The 19,541-nt window shown below is 41.5% G+C and overlaps 1 pseudogene; it reads left to right on the top strand.

Annotated features, from left to right (window-relative positions):
• The first annotated feature begins 12,139 nt into the window (after nucleotides 1-12,139).
• Nucleotides 12,140-16,429, top strand: LOC109197469 (uncharacterized protein K02A2.6-like; annotated as a pseudogene).
• Nucleotides 16,430-19,541: the final 3,112 nt, after the last annotated feature.

Raw genomic sequence — 19,541 nt, 5'->3', positions numbered from 1 at the left:
CGCAGCAAAAGGTGGTTCTACAAAGTATTGACTCAGGGGGCTGAATAATTACGCACACCCCACTTTTCAGTTATTTATTTGTAAAAAATGTTTGGAATCATGTATGATTTTTGGTCCACTTCTCACGTGTACACCACTTTGTATTGGTCTTTCACGTGGAATTCCAATAACATTGATTCATGTTTGTGGCTGTAATGTGACAAAATGTGGAAAAGTTCAAGGGGGCCGAATACTTTTGCAAGCCACTGTATAATGAAGAAGGACTACTTCCAATTCTTCAACTTCACTTCAAACCAACAGCTAGACGGTTGAAAATTGTACGGAATTGGGTGTTCTAGCAGGACAATGATCCCAGAATCAGAAACATTAAGTTTCTGGAAAAGACCTTCCCAACATCTCAAGCTTAACCACATTGAAAATGTGTGGACTGCACAATTTAAAGGAACTTTTAAAAGAAGCAGAATTTCTACCAAGAAGAGCAGTCAAATATTCAGCCAGAATTATGGCAAAAGATGGTTGATGGATAGCAAAAAAACTCTGGTTGAGCTAGCCAGCAAAATATTTCTTGGGGTGTCTGTACGTATTTGCATGTATATATCTGAGGCTGCATGTATACTTTTGACCCTGTGTGTGTTAGAGCCAATCCAAAATAAATTCAGTCATGTAAATCCAAAATAAAGATGTATGCCATCATTGCACCCTGAAAGAAGAAAAGTTCAAAGAAATATATTAAAAGCCACAAATTACCATGTCATTCATGTCCATGACCAGTGCATGGAGAGTTCTAACCACAACTATAGTCAAAACTAGAGTTTTTGCTCTAAAAGAGTAGTACTTAGTGGCTCATTTAAAAGTCAAAATGGAACAGGATCCACTATCACCTACAGAGTCAACTCTCACTGATCACTGAGTTGTCAAAGTAAGTTTCTGATTTAATTGTTTTTTAAATCTAGACTGTTGTTGTAGCCATTAAAACACACTGAAAAATAGAGACTGGCCATCTCTTGGATTTGTCTAAGCATCTTGGGTGTATTTAATACAATGGCCTGATGTGGGACACACCGGTATATTTATGGAACGGGCCCATTTATTTGGCTGAAAAAAAACATGAACACAAAACAAGGTAAGGCGAATAGGAGCGAGAACTAAACTAAAACCTAAACTGAGAAAACCAAACCACAGAAACAAAAACGCTAGCAGTGATAAACTGAGATGAAATCAACAATTAATAATAACACAAAACACAAAACACTGGGTCTCAGACCCAGCACCTGACAAGGTTTATTTAACTCAGTTGTTTAAGTTGCTGCAAAAGCAAAACGTCTGTGTTCAACCAATGTGCACTACTGAATTAAGTAAATCCAACATCCAACATATTTTCGGTGCAGAATTGGGGAAGAACTTTTATTTATTTTCATTGCTATCAAGGATAAAAAATAATTCATCAGAGAGGGAGTCATGTGAAATCAGACAGGAGGAAATCCCCCTTCTTTCCTGGAAGAATTGCTTCCTCTGTACAACTAATGAATTTAAATCCATCACAGACTCATTCACGAGACAAACAAAAAAACCTCTGTTTGCACCTCATGTCATGAAGTCACATATGAGTGTGGAAAGTTTGTTGATTGATATCTAGCAGAAGGCACATAATAATAATGCGGAAGTAGCAAGGGCTTACCAGACAGTTTGAGAAACTTTCAGAGGTGTCGAGTTTCATGTAGATGAATTTGCATGTTTTTTCCTGGCAGGAAAACAAAACAAATGAAAGACTATCACCTCTTTTTAAAATCTATGTAAACATTAAAAAAAGAGAGAGAAAAATACAGTTTGAAAATAAATGTGAGCGGTATCTGTATCCTAGAAGAAATGAAAAACTGCATAAGTAAAAAAAAAAAAAGTAAAATAATTACCGTAGTACTTATTTATCATCATCATCATCATCATTTATTTATATAGCACTTTAAAAACACACCTGGTAGACCAAAGTGCTGTACAATACTAATATGCACATAGTAATAAAAATAAAATAAAATAAAATAAAATAAAATAAAATAAAATCAGTTACCCACAGAGTTAAAAGCCAAGGAATAAAAATAGGTTTTTAGTAAAGACTTAAAAACTGGCACTGATGTAGCCTGTCTAATATGGAGAGGAAGGTTATTCCAAAGCATCGGCGCTGCAACAGAGAAAGCTCGGTCTCCTCTAAGTTTCAGCCGTGACTTTGGGACAGAAAGCAGCAACTGCTCAGCTGACCGAAGGGAACGAGTGGGGATGTGGGGCTTCAACAAGTCAGACAAATAAACAGGTGCCAGACCATTTAGAGATTTAAAAACCAATAAAAGGACTTTAAAACGGATCCTAAATTCAATTGGAAGCCAGTGTAGAGAGGCCAATATCGGAGTGATGTGATCAAATTTTTTTCTGCCAGTTAAAAATCATGCCGCAGCATTTTGCACTAATTGCAAGTGTGACAGAGTGCCCTGCCCAACCCCTATTAAAAGAGAATTACAATAATCTAAACGTGAGGTAATAAAGGCATGAATAACACTTTCCAAGTCACGCTTGGAAAGAAAGGGCTTAACCTTTGATTAACGTCTGAGGTGATAAAATGCTGATTTTACCACCCCGTTTACATGGTCATTAAAGGTAAGTGCAGAATCAATTTTAACTCCAAGATTTGTGATCGAACTCTTTAGTTGGGAAGTTAAAGCTGCAAGATCAACATCCGGAGTATGAGAAGAACGATTTGGGCCAAATATAATTGCTTCAGTCTTCCGATCATTAAAATTTAAAAAGTTTTTTGCCATCCATGCTTTGACATCAGTAAGGCAGTCAAGCAGCGGTCGAGTTGGGAGACTATCAGAAAGACTAAAAGGTAAGTAAAGCTGGCAGTCATAGATGGAAAGGCACTCCATGTTTCCGGAAAATCGTGCCAAGAGGCAAAAGGTACAGTGAAAACAATAACGGCCCAAGAATAGATCCCTGTGGCACACCCCAAAGCAGAGGGGCCACAGAGGATGAAGCCAACCCCAACTTAACACAAAAGGTCCTATTTAAGAGATAGGACTTTAACCACAAAAGTGCCAAACCAGAAATTCTCACACAGTGCTGCAAGCGGGAGATCAACAAATCGTGATCCACTGTGTCAAATGCAGCTTTAACACCTTTTTACTTGCTTGCGCGCTAGCTCAAAGTGCTTCCTACCACAAGTCTCATTCACTAAATCACACTCACATTCATGTATCACTTTTATCTATACATAAGTATGTTTGCAAATATTTACAACTTAAAGTTCAGTATCCTGCCAAGGATACTTTAACAAGTTTAGGGATTTCACCCACTGCCATTCCAACTGGTAAACAACACACTCTCCCACGCACAGCTGGACTGGCCTTGGCCGATGGTGATTTTTTGTTTTTATGGGCTGATGGGTTTTTTTTGTTGTTGTTGTTGTTTTTTGTGTCTTTGTTTTTTGTAACAGTACAAACAATGTAAGGTGTTGGATTGGCCAATTGGTCATGATCGACTGTGGGCTGGACCTGTTACAATACATCTGTATTGAGGTGAAAAGGAACAGGATTTGTCCCGTACTTCAGCTAGAATGGAAAAAGACACAACGCTGGAGTTATTCTGTCTTTACGCTGTCAGCTGCTTCTTCTTCTCTCACCCCCCCCGGATCGGCTTTCTGTTACAAGTCCCGTCTCTCTCGTTTCTTTATCGCTCACTTTGCACCAGAAAGAAGAAACCAGCGGATATCGCGTCAAACAACAGCAGGGCATTTAAGCTTAATAAGCTGTTGTTACAATGTATTTAATATTAATTTCTAGTATCAGCTGATGTTTGCTGGAGCCACAGCCGTAAAAGCTGCTGGTCATGATATCGGTTTGGATATCTGGTGAGAGGGAAACATGAAGATGAAACCAGGAGATGTCCTTTTTGAATCATTACAGAAATAGCACCAGGATCCTTTTCTAAGTAGCTGACAGCTGGTAACTGTGCAGGGGCGGGTCTAGCAAAGTTATGCCAGGGGGCCAGGTAGGGCATTAACAGGGAAAGGGGGACACAAAGATATACTTTTCTTTCTTATTCTCATTTAAAATGTCTAGCTTTTAATAAATAATTATCTGAATCTTACAACCAAAGTTTTTATCTGATGTAAAATGCATAGAAATCGTACATATACCAACAAGACAGTGTACATCACTGTCAGCGTTTGTTTTCATTGAAAGGCTTTATGGCTTTTCCTATAATGGTGGGCCGGTCTCTAGTCAAAATACCCGTGCCGATTTTTTGTCCCAGTCCAGCCCTGCTCCTACGTTGGCCACAGTGAAGATTCTTATTTCATTTTTATTTTTATGAACATTCACGTTCAGTCTGGGCCTCAAATCCTCAAACATTCAAACTTTTCCCTGTTAAACAATCAATGTTGTCATCTCTTTTTTCTCCTTGTCATGCTTTGGCCATCACAATTAGTAGATCACAGTAAGCCAGGTTGGAGACCTATTTTGGACAGATGCCTTGTAGTCCCTAGATCTCTAAATTTCCCAAACCAGAGCCTTGTCACCTAATGCAGGCAATGCTATACTCAGGAAAGAATCACAGAAAGGTGATTTAACTGACTTTTAATGTTTCATAATTGTTTGTGTGTGGAGTTCTGACCTATGCATTTGACAAGTTGTTATAACTAAACAGTTAAATGACTTTGAGGAAAACACCATAACTGTTTTCACATATAACTTAATGACAAAAGTGAGTTTTGCTGTTCTGTTTTAAATTACAAATGAATGTTTCTCTATGAGCTTTCATAGGTTGGTTTTTAAAAGTTAACTTCAAGTTGACTTAAAAATTCTGTACTGTACTTCCAATTGTTTGTTTAACTCTTTCCTTCAATGTTATAGCAGAACCCAACCCTGCTGGACCGGGTAAGTAAGCAAGAAGCTGACAGCTAAGGACAAGATGCAGAGATGACACAAACTAGAAATACTGATAAACTCAGAGACATCTGAAAAAACTAAACTCGAGGCTAAACCACACAAATGCAAAGGAAAGAAACCACAACAAAACGCTGGGTTACAAACTCGGGGCCATGATAGAAGCCAAGTGTTAAATAGATAGATTTCATAGTCCTTGAAGAGTCTGTATGTTCAGCATACATCAGCCTCCAGTGCTGGACCATATCTGCTACAGTTTGCATATTTTCCTCCCTCTTCTTAAGTTTACAACAGCAACATCCCGATTGACCTGTCAAATGCAAATGTTGTACTGTCGAACAAGAAATCATGTGTGATTTTCCACCGAGAACTCTAATGAACCTATTGCAAATTTGCATCTTTAAAGGTTCTGGGACACTATGACCACAAACTTGACCAAACAGTGAAAAAAAAGCAACACAGGCACGTGTACCACTCACCATTCTACAAAAGTTTCCTCGCAGTTCACAGGATGTCAATGGAAAAATTATTGATATGTTACATGTCAATTTATGGAAATTCGGTGTGCTTAACACAGAAGATAAAGACATAAAAAGCTGTGTAGGTATAGAATGCCTTAGGACATTGCCTACTGGTGGTGGTCAGAGGGCCCGGTGGCGCCAGTGTCCGGCAGCCTCGCCTCTGTCAGTGCGCCCCAGGGTGGCTGTGGCTACAATGTAGCTTGCCATCACCAGTGTGTGAATGTGTGTGTGAATGGGTGAATGACTGAATGTGTAAAGCGCCATAGGGACTAAGTAAAAGCGCTATACAAATACAGGCCATTTACCATTTAGGACAGTGAAAACACCAAAATATAATAAAACAAAGCAAAACAAAATAAAATGAGAAAAAACACCTACTGAGTTTAGACAAATGCAAGTGCAAATAAACTTGTTTTGAGTCTGTTTTAAAATGTATGCGCAGATGTAATCAATTTCAAGAAACTTCCAAAGACCAGAACCACTGTTACTGCAAGCACCATCAGCACACCCGGTTATAAAAAACTGTAACCAATGATCTGAAAGGTCTGAGATGTAAACGGTGACCAAGTAAGATATGTACTGTGCCTTAAGTACTTGGGTAATGTGATGACATTTCTGCGTACTTGTAATGAGTCTGCTGCATTTTGAATAAACTGAAGTTTTCCTACTGAGGATTTTGGATTATCTGACATGCAAAGAATTACTATAATATAACATTGTATGAATGCATGGACCAATTTCTCAGTCAGTTTGAAATTGAAGTTTCCAACCTTAGATATTTTTATATTTTTTTAAGTTATGGAAAGCAGTTCTAAAAACCTTATTGATGTGCTTATCAAAACTGAGATCACTGTCCAGAGTGATACCAAGGTTCCTGACTTGCTCGCAGTGTTTCAGAGAAATAAACAAATTTTCTCTCCCTGACTTTTTGAACCAACAACAAATATTTTTGTCTCGTCTCTATTTAGTTCTAAAAAGTTTGCAGACAATTAACTGCTAATGTCATTAGTTTAATTAGCTCATTTCCATTCTCGTTTCTTGTTGGATCAGCAGAGGAAAGTGATGAGTACAACTGTGTATCATCTGCATAAGAATGGTAGGCTATGTTATGATTCTTATGATTAGTGATATGATATTATGATTAGTACTAAGTGACAGCATGTAAAGTTTAAAGAGTGATAGACCAAAAACAGACCCTTTTATTTTTGCAGATCTAAAGATAGTAACTGAAACATAAAAATTTCTGCTCTTTAGATAAGATGAGAGCCAATCATGAAGAGGACAGCTTAGCGAGTTATCCGTTTCTGCTTGTCAGACTATCCCAGCTACTGTAGGACAAGAGGCAGGGTACACCCTGGACAGGTCGCGGGCAGGGGCGATTTTAGCCCATCCCCCAAGATTTCTTACTTTTTTTGACAATATGTGCTGTTTGTGGGACACACTACTAAAAATATAAAAAGCATACAGTACGTAATTGAGATGGAACATTTTAACAACAAAAGTATAGATAACCCCTCCCCCCTTTGTTCCAGCTCGGCTCTCCCCTACTCTGGCTCTACCTCCGTTGCTGCCAGAGAGATGGTGGCTGAGACGCAGCGGAGCGGAGGCGGAAGCGCCTGCCTTAAAACAGGACATATTAGCTGCATTTAACCTTCAGTTACTCTTTATATAGTTAGGTAGGAGTCAGGCCATGTTTCTTTTTAGCTGAAAAACATTACACCCAGGTAACCTGCAGTGTTGAAAACGTGTTTCCCGACTATGTTTGCTACCCTACAATCCATCCTGCTCTGTAGTAAAATCAGCGATATTTGACCGTCCTGTTGCTCCCATTTAAATGTATACAGCCTATTTAAAATCTAAAACTTAACATTGTCCGTAGCCTGCTGTTTTTACCACTGTCCTGTTTGAAATGTAATGAGAGAAACTGGTTATTTTGTCATATGTGCATGTGCCGATATTAAACCCAAGGTACTATATGGGCTCAAATTGTGGTCATAAATATTTTGTACTTGTAAATCAGGATTTGTATGTGTAAAAAGAATTTGTGTGTGGACTTACCCAATACCTCTGAAACTCTGCACTCAAGTTTCAAGTTACAAGTACGAATTTTGACCCTATTTTTCTTCCTTTCATCTGATTGGCCAATGTCGGCTCAATCACAAATTTAACTATCCAATCAGAGAACAGATGGGTTTGACTATTGGAGGGGTGCTTTATGGAGCTTCAGGTCCTTGAAGGGAATAAATGCCCTTTTATACGCCAGCCCAGCGTTTTCCTTCATCACCACAAAGGAATAACAGTCCGTGGTGGTCGGAGTTTTGTGATTTTTGTGTCACAGGTTTACATGCTTAATACAGGGACCTCCAGAGACTTTTCAACAGTGCACAATACCCCCTCGGGGGAGGGGGGTATTGTGGAAATGACAGTCTTATAGTGGGGATAGTTACAAAGCTTTCTTCGTTATGAATTAGCATACATGTTTTTATTGAACATTTGAAGAACCAGCAAAAAAAACAGAAACTCTTGTAGAGAACATAAAGTCAGAGATAGAAACGACAAGGAGCAGGTGCATCTAGTACAGGTAGCGTTGCTGCAAAAACCCACAGAGCTCAGCAGCTAGTGCAACAAATTCTGGATCCTTGGCTTTTAGTTAGCATTAGCAGCACATGCTGCGTCCTTTGTGAAAGGACCTTTATGCTGCGCAGTGTGACTCACAGCAATGGTCCCGGGTCAGCCCTGACTTTGTGTTAAACTAATCCTAAAGTAATAATGGTATTTCTAACCACTGATATACCACAACTTTATCCTTTCAACAGCTGCTGAAAGTTAGGGGACATAGCTTCTATCGGATATTTATATAGAGATCCTCCACCTTCAAACTGTATTACCCTTCAAGGACCTGCAGTTCAAAAAAGCGCCCCTCCGACAGCCAAACCCATCTGTTCTCTGATTGGATAGTTAAATTTGTGATTGACATGACATTGGCCAATCAGATGAAAGGAAGAAAAATAGGGTCAAAATTCGTATTTGTAACTTGAAACTTGAGTTTCATATGTATGTTTTGGCTAAGTCCACACACAAATCTTTTTTTACACACACACAAATTCTTTTTACACATACAAATCTTTTTTACACACACACAAATTATTTTTGCACATACAAATCCTGATTTACAAGTACAGAATATTTATGACCACAATTTGAGCCCATAGTACTAACTAGCTAACTGACTGGATGCCCATTAACCTTATGGCTCCTGTTGTGTGTGTGTCTGTGTGTACAGAGAGACAGCCAGGCTCATAATGGATATGAGGAAGTTTTTTCAAAAAAAGGAGCCACATTCAGGTAAAAGTGTAAGATCAAATGATCCCTCAATAAAGGATAATGTTGGATCAGTGTTTCAGTATTTATATATTTTATTAGATGTACATGTGGTTTGGTTATTTGCCTTGTGGTTGAAAATACACTGAGAGAGGACTTTTTTATTAGTGGTCTTAATAGTATTTTTTTTTTTTAATCTAATTGAATACAATCTATTTGTGTGTGATTGTCAGTCCAAAGAGGGAGAGAGGAAAGAGGGGAACATGAGGAGAAAGTACAAGATCAGGAAGAACCAGGTAAGAAAACAGACAGGGAATACTAACAGGCAAAACAGAAACTGTTAAACTGGCAAAGAAAAAAACCCAACTAATTTTACTCGTACAATCTGGAAATTGTGTTCTCCCTGTATTAAAGCTGCTATACAGAATCTGCAAAACAAACTGGGTTGTCAACCCTGGCACTGCATTACCATATTGAGCTTCAGTCAGAGGAAGTCACGGTTGCCAACAACTTTTTGAAGCTCAAGAGTGAGGCTGGTGCCATTCCAGATATGTTAACACTGTACAATCTTCTGGATAATCGGATCTTCCCCACACTGAAAACTGTTATTCAGGTTGCCCTAACAAACCCAGTTTGCAGCTGTAGCTGTGAAAGGTCTTTTAGTGTCTTGAGTCAGCTCCATACCTGCTGAGAAGGACCATGGGTCAAAGCAGACTCCAGCACCTGGCTGTGATGTCAGTTGAGAAAGAGATGCTTGAGAGACTTGACCACCAAAATGTGATAGACAGATTTGCCAACCTCAAGGTGAGGTGACATAGGATAAAAGAAAAGAAAAAATCTGCAGGGCCATAGTAGCATCTGCCTTAAAGATCTTTTCATACATTGTATATATTGTACCAGAGGCCAAGGTGTCTCCATTTTTCAAATTTTTTAATAATATTTTGTACATTTCAAGGACTCTTCTATTTTTGGAGTGTATTTTTTTTATGTATCTGCATTATATTATACATACACTTTAAAAGTGAATCTCTGTCCAAAAAATGCACTCAGTTTACTTTTTACTCACTATGAGCATCATTCATTATTCTCCCGCAGTAATTAAGGTTAGGATATGTATTTTTTGTTTTACATTCCAATACATTCTTCTTTGGCAGTAGTCGACTTTAGCAGAATTTAAATAACCTTTGTCAGATTTGATGGTTTTGTTACAGACTTTTCAAAAAAGTGTTTTGCTTTTCTTTCACAAATGTGGGGATTAAATTGTGTTAAAATGTACAAAACAGTGATGTCATGTTTTGTGACGAGGACCCAGGCACAGCAGAGACTTGATGAATTTAAGAATCTTATGATTTAATAAAGAAATTTGCAGACTTGCACAGAGAGGGTAAAATTATGATGACTGATAATGGAGATGAAGACAACAGATGATGAGGACAGGGAGGAACAGGGGTTTAAATGCACCAAGGAGACAGTCAGAGGGAGCTCGGGACAACTGGAGACATTTAAGGATGCAGGGACTAACAGAGACAGGGAAGAAGTCTCATCGTGACGAGTAAAGTTTACCTTGCCTGGATGGGCAGCTCTCTGGGTGCTCAGCACCCCCAAAGCTCTGATCCTAGAATCGCCCCTGTTCGCGGGTCTGTCCCAATTCTAACACAGAGATACAGACAACTCACATTCACAATTATGGACAATTTAGAATGACCAATTAACCTAACCTATCACTAGCTGCACATCTTTGGATTGTAGGAGGAAGCCGGTAGCGATGTGTCGGTCGCGAACGAAACGGCTCTTAGAGCCAACTCTTTGAAGTGAACGACGCGAGCCGGCTCCTTATTGGGAGCTGTGGGTTTTTTTTCTTTCTCTCACCCTCTCTCTCGCACTTTTTTTCCGCTTCACTCCGCACGCAAGCCTTGTGCTTTGCGCTGGGCAGAGGGGGGAGGGGCGGTAGTTACACTCTCAGTAGCACAGGAACAGAGTCGGAGGGAGAGAGAGAGAAAGAGAGCCAGGGACAACAACGTCACATTAGAAAGGTATAGTAATCATCCACAACTATTTTCAGTTGCGGATGATAAAGGATTCAGAAAGTTTATTCATGCAGGCCCATATGACAGAGAATGTGCATCTTCTTTTTGTTTTCATATTTGAATTTATATTTAATTGTGTTGTGGTTTGCAGTGTTTTGTGTTGTTTCACTTTAAATTGGTTTAAAAGGAAAAAGATGAAAATTTAAATAGTTAAAAGTTGAAATGTAAAAAGTTGGTTTTTATATTATATGATATATTTATTACATTTTTTGTGGCGTGAATAAATAAAAGTATATTTACGGTGGCCCCTAGAGACAAAGCACGTACAAACTCCAAAACACGTACAAAACACAACAGAAGTGCTCCAGGATGTTAGGCGCAGTGTTGAGCTTTTGTTACCTAGTGGCTACACAAGCCAGGAAGTACCAACAACCGGATTTGGTGTGTGGTAGTAACAGGTAAATTAATTTTTTTTTTAAATAACTTGAATATATATGAGCGCTTGTGTATAAATACACAAACAATACACATATGCTTTCAATTGTGTAATTTAAGTGATCTAGGTAGCTCTGTTTGGGAAGTTCAGTTAACGCTAGAAATGTGCTTTGGAGTTTGTACGTGCTTTGTCTCTAGGGGCCACCGTATATATTTATATATAAACATGTATAAATAAAACCACTGTTTTTTTTACATTAGTAATTCCTTTTGTGCATAATTTTATATATTCATATTTTATATTGTTGTTAATAATAAATTAATTAAAGCAACAAAACAACATGAAGAGCCGGTTGGGAGCCGAAAGAGCCGGCTCTTTTAAGAGAACCAGCTAAAAAGAGCCGGAAATCCCATCACTAGAAGCCGGCATACCCAGAGCGAAGCCATGCAAATATAGGGAGAACATACACACTCCACACAGAAAGACCCCGGTAACAGCGCTGTGCTACTATAGTTATTTTATTTTTTTATTTTTTTTATTAGGTCTGGAAGTGGCCTTACACTTCAAAGAGAAAACGGAACAAATTTCTCTGAGTAATACAACAGAGGAACTTCCCTGTCATCAAATCAACTACATAATCACTCTTTTGTTTCTAATGCAGCTGCTTTTTCATAAAGAAGTGTATCACCAGGTGGAGCCAAAGTGGAGCTACAACGATGAAAGGTGTGCTGTCCCCAGAAAATGAGTGAGCATGCTTAGTCTTTGTGCTTTTTATACTGAAGCAACTAAATATAGTCAAGTTTGGCTGCAGTGTAACATGTTTGAAAGTTTCATGTGACAATATCATCAAACAGGTCACTGTGGGATTACTTGTATAAATAAAGGTTATGTTATAGACAGTGTTGTTGTTAATGTATGTTTGGGGGCGTTGCACCCCGGAACCTTCAGAGGATTTTCAGGGTTCTCCCTGCCGGAATGTTATGTGTGGGACAGTTTCCTGTATGTGTCACGACTAGCTGTGATTGTTTAACAAAGTGGTCAGTAAACGTCCTGAAACTGGCACTTGAGTTTCCGAGCATTTTTATCCTGAGGTTATAACACCTTTTTGGCGACGAGGATAAAAGCCGAACGCGGACAGTTTTGAGTTTTTGCTACGGATTTTGCCGTCGGACTACCACTTCGCATCTATGGCTACGATCGGATCGCTCACGGAGTTTGCCGAGGGAGATGGCGACTGGATTGAATATGTCGAGAGGCTGGAACACTTTTTCTTGGCAAACGACATTTCGGACGAAGGAAAAAAAAGGTCAGTTCTTCTCAGTGCGTGCGGAGCGAGGACCTACAAGTTGATACGCAACCTGACGACGCCTAGGAAACCCGGGGACTTTAGTTTCAAAGAACTGGTGACGTTGGTGCAAAATCATCACTGCCCGAAACCCTCCGTGATTGTTCAGCGGTTCAAATTCCACACTCATTCACGCAAGCCGGGAGTTTCGGTGGCTGCGTATGTGACGGAGCTGAGACAGCTGTCGGAGCACTGTGAGTTTGGAGGCGTGCTGGATGACATGCTCCGCGACAGGTTGGTGTGTGGTATAAATGATGATGGCATGCAGCGTCGGTTGTTAGGGGAGCCCACACTGGACTTTAAGAAAGCTTTGGAAATTGCTCAGGCAATAGAAACGGCAGCTAATAACACTAAAGACATTCGGAAAGCTAACACCAATATGCACTCAACTGAGATGCATCATGTATCTCAGAGTGTGAGGGGCAAACCGAGGGAGCTTTTGGAGTGTTACAGGTGTGGGGGAGCACACTTTGCCAAGGACTGTGTTTTCAAAGACAGTACCTGCCATAACTGCAAGAAAAAGGGGCACTTAGCCAAGAAATGCAGGGGCACTAAGGAGAAATCAAAGAAGGAATGGAAGACAAAACACAAACTAAACACACATCACCTGCAGAGCATGGCGCCTGAGGAGGATGAGCGTGTTTTCAACATGTTTAATCTAGTTGGCTTTAATAAGTGCCATGCGGAGCCCATCTATGCCACTATCCAGGTAAATGGGAAGGAGCTACAAATGGAGGTGGATACAGGGGCCTCAGCTTCCGTGATCAGCCAAGCCACCTACCACAGCTTGTGGCACTCGGGCGGGGCACCAGCTCTCCAAGCGACTGAGATAAGCCTGAGACAGTACACGGGTGAATGCATTCCCCTGCTTGGTGCCATAGAGGTGCATGCAGCCTATCAGGGTCAAGAAGCTGCAGCAACACTACTAGTGGTGAAAGGGGAAGGGCCTAGTCTGCTGGGTCGTGACCTTCTGCAGAAAATCCGCCTGAACTGGAGGGAAATCAGGTATGTAACTGTAATAGCAGAATTACTTGGAAAGTATGCTGATGTGTTCAAGAATGAATTGGGCACTCTCCGGGGCACCACTGTGAAGCTGTGTGTGGATCCTTTTGCCCGGCCACGCTTTTTCAAACCACGCACTGTACCATACGCCATGAAGGCCAAGGTGGAAGCAGAGTTGGAGAGACTACAACAGATAGGGGTCATTGAGCCAATAGAGTTCTCGGACTGGGCAGCCCCGATTGTACCAGTGTTGAAGGAGGACGGAGGGGTGCGTATATGCGGTGATTACAAACTGACAGTAAACCAAGCCTCTCAGCTCGACGCCTACCCTCTGCCTCGAGTGGATGACCTGTTTGCCACACTGGCAGGTGGTCAGACATTCACAAAGTTGGATATGAGTCATGCTTACCAGCAGTTGCTGCTGGATGAGGAATCAAAAAAATATGTGACAATAAACACACACAAGGGGCTGTTCAAGTACAACCGCCTGGTGTTTGGCGTTGCATCCAGTCCGGCTATCTTTCAGCGCACCATGGACAATCTTCTGCAAAACATTCCTGGTGTTGCTGTTTACTTGGATGACATTTTAGTTACAGGTAAAACAGAAGAGGAGCATCTGCGTAACCTTGAGCAGGTGTTGAAGAAGCTCTCAGAAGCTGGGTTGCGGTTGAAGCGCAGTAAGTGTGTTTTCCAAGCCCCTAGTGTGACATACCTGGGTCATCGCATCTCTGCTCAGGGCCTGTCCCCGCTGGAAGAGAAAGTGAGGGCAGTAAAGGAAGCCCCGAGTCCAAAGAATGTAACTGAACTAAGATCATTCTTGGGCTTAGTGAACTATTATGGGAAGTTTTTGCCTGACCTCTCCAGCATGCTTGCTCCCCTGTATGGGCTACTGCACAAAGACAGTCAGTGGAGGTGGTCCCAAGCACAGGAGAAGGCCTTCAGACAGGTGAAAGAACTGTTACAATCGGCACCGCTCCTGGTGCATTTTGATCCGGAGAAGGAGGTGGTCCTGTCCTGTGATGCCTCCCCGTATGGCATAGGAGCTGTTCTTTCACATCGCATGGAAGAAGGGGAAGAGAAACCGGTCGGATATGCGTCACGCACGCTCACAGCAGCAGAAAAGGGCTATTCACAGCTTGAGAAGGAAGGCTTAGCAATAGTTTTTGCTGTGAAACGCTTTCATCAGTACCTGTATGGCCGCCCATTTACTGTTGTTACAGACCATAAGCCCCTCCTGAGTCTTTTTAGTGAAACAAAAGGCATCCCACCCATGGCTTCAGCCCGGGTTCAGCGCTGGGCATTAACACTGTCGGCATACCAGTATCGCATTGTTTATAAGGCGGGACCTGAAAATGCGAATGCAGATGCTTTTAGCCGCCTCCCCCTCTCAGAGGTCCCCGACCAGTCGAACATGCCCCCAGAAACTGTGTTTTGCTGGACAGGCTGGCGAACACTCCGGTCTGTGCTAAAAACATCAAAGCATGGACTGAACGGGATCCAGAGTTATCTCAGGTTAAACAGTGGCTATTACAGGGCTGGCCAGCAACAGTGGAGCAGGATCAGCTCAAACCGTATGCCAAGCGTCAGCAGGAGCTCAGTGTTCAAGATGGCTGCATCCTGTGGGGTTCCAGAGTCATTGTTCCGCCTCCAGGTCGGTCACAGATTATTGAAGTGTTGCATGAGGCTCATCCAGGGATTTCTCGAATGAAAAGTCTGGCAAGGTCATTCGTGTGGTGGCCGGGAATGGACAGTGCTTTGGAAGACAAGGTAAAAGCCTGTTCTCAATGTCAGTCAAACCAAAAATGCCACCACCTGCCCCACTCCACCCATGGGAGTGGCCTGGCCGTCCATGGTCCAGGCTTCATCTAGATTTTGCCGGCCCCTTTTTGGGCCACATGTTCCTGGTGTTGGTGGATGCGCATTCAAAATGGCTGGATGCCCACATAACGCCAACCATCACAGCCCCAGTCGTCACAGACACACTCCGGAGAATCTTTGCAACACATGGATTACCTGAGGCAGTGGTCACGGACAATGGGCCCACGTTCACAAGTGGGTTTCCAAGAATTTATGGAGAGAAATGGGATCCGACATATCCGCACCGCCCCTACCACCCTGCCTCCAATGGCTTAGCGGAGCGCGCCGTGGAGACACTGAAAGACGGTCTGAAAAAAATGCCAGGTCTTTCAATAGAAAAGAGGCTCTGCCGTTTCCTGTTTCAGTATCGCATCACGCCTCATACAACCACAGGCTTGTCCCCAGCGGAGTTGCTGATGGGGAGGAAGCCCAGATCTCATCTGGATCTTCTTCGCCCAGATGTGGGAGCCAGGGTCACCCAGTCACAAAGTGGGCAGAAGGTGAGACATGATCTACATGCCAGAGGCTGTGTTTTCAAGCAGGGAGACTGTGTGTATATCAAAAACTTTACGGGTGGCTCACAGTGGCTGCCTGGCGTCATTCACCACAGTTCGGGTCCAGTATCTTTTGTGGTGGAGTTATTGGATGGCAGACGAGTTCGCAGACACAAGGATCATGTGAGAGCCCGCACGGACGGAGCTCAGAAGAGGGCTCAGAGTGGTTCGCATGCACATGGTGCACATGGTGGAAACAGGGCTGTGGACATCGTGGGGCCTCAGAGTGGTTCACCCGGAGGGGAAGTCATGTCAGCAGCCCCTGAGATCGGGATTGGTTCTTCAGTATCACCAGAAGGGCTGGTGGAGCAATCTAAGTCACCTGAGCCGAACCCGGCCACAGGAGCTCAGCAGGCTCCTAGCCTGGAGAACCCAGCAGCAGGACTGAGAAGGTCAAAGAGACAGCACAAGCCCCCTGATAGACTGACTTGTTAAAATAATGGGGTGTTGTATTCTCCCTCTCTTTTCGTACTTATGCATAATTGCTATGTTGTGGGTTTTTGCTTAAGGGGAGGGAAGTGTTATAGACAGTGTTGTTGTTAATGTATGTTTGGGGGCGTTGCACCCCGGAACCTTCAGAGGGTTTTCAGGGTTCTCCCTGCCGGAATGTTATGTGTGGGACAGTTTCCTGTATGTGTCACGACTAGCTGTGATTGTTTAACAAAGTGGTCAGTAAACGTCCTGAAACTGGCACTTGAGTTTCCGAGCATTTTTATCCTGAGGTTATAACAGGTTAAATAAAAAAACAAAGTGTTTCTAGTAATCTCACTGGGATGATGTGCTTGACCCGTGTGCTGTCTGTTAGTTACGTCTGTGTCTTTATGATTTAATTAAAAAATTAGCTTTAAGACAAAGCAAAATCAAAACTGTGAGTTCAAATCTGAATCTAAAAATTTAGTTTGCAATTTCAAAAAATCCATAGTAGCAGCTCCAGGTTCCTCATTTTGACATAAAATAAATCTCCATGGATCATGATTTTATTTGTATTTAGTTTTTGCTTTTAAAGTTTTCTATGGACCCCCGCTTTCTTTTGATAAACTGTGGATGTTGCCAAGCTGTTACTTTCATAGTTTGGATCTGGTCTTACATCATCAAGTCCCACCAACAACATTCAGACAGACAGCAGTCTCAGTGGTCCTGAGAGTTATAAAATGTGGAGGTGCTGCGTCCTTTCATGGTCTGCTTCTTCTGTGTGTGGTGTGTATTTGCATGTGTGTGCCAGCATGCAAGTTTCTCTGTCTTTTTCTGCTATTGTCACACAAACTTTCAACATTGTTACTTTTCAATAGGATTCAGTAGAAACCCAGTTTGCTGGCTGTGTAACTGAATGAAAATGCAGCCTATTTCCCGTGGAGGGCATTGGGTGAAGGTGTTGGGATCCTGCATTAAAAAAAGATAGTTGGTAACAGGCTTCTGGCTGTCTTGCCGGAGAGTTCATTAGGTTGGCTGTTGTGAAGGGGTTTCTCTTCAACATGGAAATGATTCTGTGATCATCCACCACTGTTGTCTTCTGTGGACGTCCAGGTCTTTTCGTGTTGCTGAGTTCACCAGTGCTTTCTTTCTTTCTCAGGATGCACCAAACTGTAGATTTTGCCGTTCCTAATAAAGTAGCAAGTTCTCAGATGGGATTTTTCTGTTGTTGCAGCTTGAAGCTTAAACTTTAAGCGCACATTCAGGCCTGTGAGATTGATTCAGTTACTAAGCCATGGCTCTGTGCTACATGCACACATTTCTGCAACTCTGCCATTCAAAGACACTTTGTATATAGTTTTTTTTAATGTAACATTCAATAAAATTTGCATTTCAAATTTAGTCTTTTTCAAAGAAGAAGTTTTTATTCAGTGTTTTCATTTTAAAAAAGCCTTATTTTTATGCATTTACTACTAATAGGGAGAACACATGAGCTTTAAGGCCTGGACAAGTTTGAAACCTTTTGCCCTCCAAAATGGAAAAGGCTGAAAATAAAAATGGATATCACTTTATCCATATCCTAATTATATAAATCCTGCACTCAGCTTTGCAGTCTCCAGTATCACTGACATGCTCATTTTACATTTTCTGTTGTTTCTTCGGTTTTTCCCAACATGCTTACATTTAAATGCGACTGTACATCTCTCTGGCTGTATGTTTCACACCCCCGGTGCAGGGGGTCTGGTGAATTCTAGTGTTTGCAGTATTTTAGAGATTATTTGTTTGTTTTACAGTTTTTGCAGCAAAAAACTGAACCCCCAAACAAAACAAAACAAACAAACAAAAACAAAACAATAACAGTCAAAAACACAGCTATAATCTGACAGAGAAATAACAAATCAATTGCATCATTTTTATAGGCTTCAAGGCGTAAACTATGGATTGCAGGTCTCTTGCTTTTTTGCCTTTCTCTTTTCTGGAGCTATCCACCAACTCACTTTTAGGTCATCCAATGTACCTCGCAGCTTATTTTTAACCTGTGCAAAAGAAAAAAGAATTCAGTGGTTACTCTGCAAATTTTAGGCTTTTGTAAAAATTTTACATGAAGCATGTAACAGCAGCCTGGCGCGAAAGGAGTGGCTAGCAGGTCCAGCGAGCATGTGGTGTGGAGGTTAGCCAGATAACTCGAAGCCAGTCAGTTAAAAAGAACAACAGACCTTACAAGCCAGGTCTCCACAGCTCTACTCCATCCGTTCATACATGTGCGGGGATGGGTAGGCGCCGGTGCCAGCCCGTTACAATGGTGAAGTCTCTCTCGGAACAGACACATGAGCAGCACATAAAGGCTGCCACTATACTCACACACCCACTAGGAGACTCCCCCAACTACCTCAATATAGGGCACCCCTGCACTAGTGGTGCTACAACATGTTAAAGCTGTCTCCACATAAAATGTAAGCTCTGTGTTCAACATGTTCACTGTTTAGAGAGTGTCAAATATGTCTTTTTGGGAAACTATAGTAAGGCACAGAGGTGACGTTCATTATCAAAGATAAAATATCTGGAAGGTGTTCTCAATAAACTTCACTCTGCATTTTACAACTCTATGGAAGTTACCTGTTTCAAAATGGATTCCCTCACAGCTGGGTCTGTCATTTCCACAGAGAAGCCGATATCAGTCAGATTTACTTTAATCAAAAACTTCCTCCGTGGACCTGGTGACATCATAAAGTCCACGTTAATTTTGATTAACATCTATAGAGCCACTACCATCATCACTCTCACCATGATAGACAGATGGATAGTAGGGATTAGTCAATAGTAGTCAGTTAATCGTTGCTATTGTCGCTAGTCAGTATTAGACATACTAGTTATTTAATCTAACTGGTTAACATTTTAATTGATACCCAGTGACAGCAAGTATATGTGCCCTACTGTTATGCAGTCATCTGCCACCAGATGGAGCATCATTGGTGAGAAACCATTAAGAAACAATAAATCCATTAAATCCATAAATCCATTTGGCCTGATCGTTTTCTTAACACTATTATTGCTAGCTCATTTAAAGACGAAAAAAATAGAAATGAGCTCTTTCCAAAAGGTAGATGAGCTTTCCATTAGCGATAGGGTCAGGAGT

The sequence above is a fragment of the Oreochromis niloticus genome, linkage group LG3 (genome assembly GCF_001858045.2).
Source record: "Oreochromis niloticus isolate F11D_XX linkage group LG3, O_niloticus_UMD_NMBU, whole genome shotgun sequence".
In the NCBI taxonomy this organism is placed as follows: domain Eukaryota; kingdom Metazoa; phylum Chordata; class Actinopteri; order Cichliformes; family Cichlidae; genus Oreochromis; species Oreochromis niloticus.
This window is presented reverse-complemented; position numbering and strand designations above follow the sequence as displayed.